General features: G+C 35.5%; 1 non-coding gene across 1 annotated transcript; it reads left to right on the top strand.

Annotated features, from left to right (window-relative positions):
* The first annotated feature begins 299 nt into the window (after positions 1-299).
* LOC115217748 lies at positions 300-490 on the top strand. Its single transcript, XR_003882196.1, has one exon. It is a non-coding gene; the product is annotated as a U2 spliceosomal RNA (small nuclear RNA).
* The last annotated feature ends 4,359 nt before the right edge of the window (positions 491-4,849 follow it).

Below are 4,849 nucleotides of genomic sequence, written 5' to 3' on the forward strand. Positions count from 1 at the left end.
TGTATGTATGTGTATGTGTTTGTGTGTCTGTGTTTGTCCCTCTAGCATTGCTTGACAACAGATGCTGGTGTGTTTGCGTCCCCGTCACTTAGCAGTTTGGCAAAAGAGACCGATTGAATAAGTACTGGGCTTACAAAGAATAAGTCCCGGGGTCGATTTGCTCAACTAAAGGTGGTGCTCCAGCATGGCCGCAGTCAAATGACTGAAACATGTAAAAGAGTAAAAGAGTAATATACAGGGTGATTCGAAAGTTGCCTTACATAGGAACAATTTATCTTTTTATAAGAAACAGTTCTTATATCGCTTCTCGGCCTTTTGGCTAAGATCAAAGTGTAGTATCTCTTCTTATCAGCTTAATTTCTGATACGGTCCCTATTTTGGGGCCACTAATATTAAACTGATTTTTAGAAAGAGGCGAAGTATCAGGGGCTTGCTCCACTTTTACCCTGGGTTGGCCTGGTATTTGTATCACCCGGGAGATACAAAAAAGGCAGTGCTCCAGCATGGCCACAGTCAAATGACTGAAACAACTAAAAGAGTAAAAGTGTTTATAAGAATAGTTTTTTATTTATTTATTTAAAAAGCTCTATATGGTTACCATTGTTTTGAATACACATTGCAATACAGTTACCCCACTCATTGTGAACTCGCAATGGTACTTCTGGTGATACGTAAGCAAATGAGTTGTTGATGCGTTCCTTCAAATGATTTGTGTCTTTTATCTTTCTGTGATACACCATGCCTTTCAAATGCCCCCCAAAGATAGAAATCAAGAGAGGTCAGATCAGGGTATCTAGTGGATCTTACAAACTGTTTCTTATAAAAAGATAAATTCTTCCTGTGTATGGAGACTTTTGAATTACCCTGTATATACATATACATACACACACACACACACACACACCACTCATATATATAAGGAAAAGAATTTGAAATGCAGGAGTCTTTTAAAAGTATTTTTTAACTTAACCAGTTTCACTGATTTAAAAAGATTTTCAAAAGTAAAGTGTGAGGCTTTGTGTATCCTTTGTGATGTCAACATCAAAATGAAAATCAAATGGAAATTGTAGTTGTGATACTCATGCTAGGGGCATGTAAAAAGCACTATCCGAACATGGCCTATGCCAGCGCCGCCTTCACTAGTGTCCGTATCAGTGGCACGTAAAAAGCACTAACTGATCATGACCATTGCCAGCCCTCTCTGGCCCCTGTGCCAGCGGCACGTAAAAAGCACCCACTACACTCACAGAGTGGTTGGCGTTAGGAAGGGCATCCAGCTGTAGAAACACTGCTAGATCAGACTGGAGCCTGGTGCAGCCACCTGGCTTCCCAGACCTCAGCTGAACCATCCAACTCATGCTAGTATGGAAAATGGACGTTAAACGGTGATGATGATGATGATGATGATGATGATGATGATGATGATCATCATCATCATCATCATCATCATCATCATCATCATCATCATCATCATCATCTAATCAAGTGATAGAGCATTTGACAATGATAAGAAACAGTTTGAGGCTTTGTGTATCCTCTGTAATGAGTCAAAAAATAGTTTCATGTAAACTCTTCTTTGGCACATCACAATTTGACATGGAACTGGCTAGCAGGGAGCTGTCCAGGCTCGAACTGTCTGTTGTGGCATGGTTTCTATAGCTAGATGCCCTTCCTAATGTCAATCACTTAGCAGAGTGTGCTAGGTGCTTTTTACGTGCTACTGATACAGGTGTGTTTATGCAGCACCAGCACAGGTGTGTCAATGCAGCAACAGTACAGGTGTTTTTTAAGTGGCACCGGCACCTGAAAGGACAAGCCTGCGTGTGTGGAAGACAGTGACTTTACTCATCTTGATATGTCTTCTGATGACTCTTTCACCACAACTTTTCCTTATTCTTTCTTCCTACATCTTGCAGCTCACCTGCGATGGACTGGCGTCATGTCCAGGTGGGGAACCTATATGCCAAGGAAACCGGGAAACTGGCCCTTATGAGCCAGGCATGGCTCAAGAAGGAACAAACAAAAAAATAAACATCACATGACCAAACCAGTGTATTCTTCTTTCTTGCACGCAACATCTCATGCCTCTTACACCTGGTTTCCCTCTTAAACTATTTACACACCTGCATGCACAGTAACATTACACATCCAGTGAAGCATGACAGCTTCATTTCTTTCAAGCCTTTGTATGTCCTCTGTAGTCAAAGCCCATGTCCCACAGCCATGTAACATAGCTGTATGTATACAGGCATCATACAATCTGCCTTTCACTCTGAGGGAGAGGCCCTTAGTTACCAACAAAGGTAGAAGGTCTCTGAAGTTTGTCCACCCCATTCTTATCCTAGCAGCTACACTTTCAGAACTTCCTCCACCATTGCTAACTTTGTCTCCAAAGTAACAGAAGCTATCTACTACTTCTAATGATCCCTCCTCTGAGCATTTGAGAAAGCCTATTGTTTGCGCATTTGTAGTGCTTATTGTGCCTGCACCTTGCCACACACAAAGACTATATTCACCATTAACCTATGTATATATACATCTATATTTATAACTATATATACACACACATATATATAAACACACACATATATATATAAACACACACACACACACACACATATATATATATATATAGAGAGAGAGAGAGAGAGAGAGAGATAAATAGATATCGATATGTGTATGTGTGTGTGTGTGTGTGTGTGTGGGTACGTACATATATGTATGTATGTATACATATATCTATGCATACAATACATCTTTGTATGCATCTAAGCATGGAAAGGTGGATGCAAAGCTGTATGTATATGTATAATATATATATATATATATATATATATATATATATAAATATAAATATATATATATGTGTGTATGTATGTATATATACATGTATATACATATATATGTATGTGTGTGTATATATATATAAATATATATATATATATATTTGTTTACTGTTTTGCATCGACCTTTCCATGCTTAGGTGCATACAAAGGTTTATTTGTTGCATTAATTGCTTTTACAGCTCAATGGCGTTCATCCTACACCTGACTAATGAACTGTGATGTAGGACATAGAACCTGTTTTTATGTCTAGTCAGGCAAACTGAAACAAGCAGAGTAAACTGAGTTTTTTAAAAGTTTTTTAGGAGTCTTAACACAATGACTGCATTAGTTATGGGCTCAGTAATCTGGGGATCTGGGGGGTGTTAAGCTCACAACAATTAGTGCATATCTGTTAACCTGTAAAATATCTTATTAAACCTAATGAGAACAGTTATTAGTTGTATAGCAACATGTAGCTGACGATTACACACTTCTTTTCATAGTCATCCTCATCGTCATCATCATCGTCATTGTTGTTGTCAGCATCATCATCATCATCATCATTGTCCTCCTCCTCCTCATCATCATCATCGTTATCATCATCATCATCATCATCATCGTCGTCGTTGTCGTCGTTGTTGTTGTTGTCATCATCTTCATCATCCACTTTTCCATTCTTTGTAAGCCTAGTACTTATTCTATCGGTCTCTTTTACCAAACCGCTAAGTTACGGGGACGTAAATACACCAGCATCGGTTGTCAAGCGATGTTAGGGGGACAAACACAGACACACAAACATACACACACACACACACACATATATATATATATATATACATATATACGACAGGCTTCTTTCAATTTCCATCTACCAAATCCACTCACGAGGCTTTGGTCAGCCCGAGGGTATAGTAGAAGACACTACTAGGTGCCCCACAGTGGGAATGAACCTGGAGTCATGTGGTTGGTAAGCATGATACTTACCACACAGCCACTTATTTCAATAATAATAAAAGAGTAAAGTTAATTAATTAATCAGTTAATTAATTAATAATTAATAATTTTACCAAGTAGTTTGGTACCTTAAAATAACCTTTTTAGGTAAAATTATACAATATTCTATAATTATAAACATAATTATAATCAGTTGCCACGCACTGAATTTAGAAATAGCAGTTAAAATACCATTCCGCCACCATAAATATCTCCCAGACAGTAACAACCTTTTTTAAGTAGGCAAAAAGAAAAAAATAACGAATCCACACAATTCAGATATTTTTCTTTTTGCCTACATAAAAAAGTGTGTTACTGTCTGGGAGATATTTATGGTAGCAGAAAAAGCATTTTAACTCCTATTTCTAAATTCGGTGCATGGCGAAGCAATTAGCTGATCCCTGATTATAATTATGTTATAATTAATAGAATATTTGTATATATAATATATATATATATAAATATCTAAATGGGTGTATGATATATAAATATATAAATGTATATAATATATATATATATATATATATATAGATATATATACTTATATATATATATGTATATATAGTATATATATGTATATATATATGCTACCATGGAAAGCAGATGTAAAAGATGATTATGATGATGGTGATTGTATAATATATATAAATATCTATATATTATATAAATATTAAAATGTATATATATATATATATATTATATATATATATATATATATATATATGTATGTATATATGTATATGTAATATATAAACCCATGCTAGCATGGAAAGCAGATGTTACGATGATGATGATGATGATGATGCTGATGATAAATATATATATATATATTAATTATATATATATATATATATATCATCCTGTAAGAGGAAGCAAGCTCCTCTTATAGGGATGGAAACATCCAATTTTCACTGTTTTAACTGGTTAAAACTGAATTTAGTAAAAAGAATTTTCTATAATACAAATGGGTATATATATAATATACAAAAATAATAAAAGGGAAATGGAGAGTTTAAACTGACATATGTTAA

Source organism: Octopus sinensis, linkage group LG11 (genome assembly GCF_006345805.1).
Source record: "Octopus sinensis linkage group LG11, ASM634580v1, whole genome shotgun sequence".
Lineage (NCBI taxonomy): Eukaryota > Metazoa > Mollusca > Cephalopoda > Octopoda > Octopodidae > Octopus > Octopus sinensis.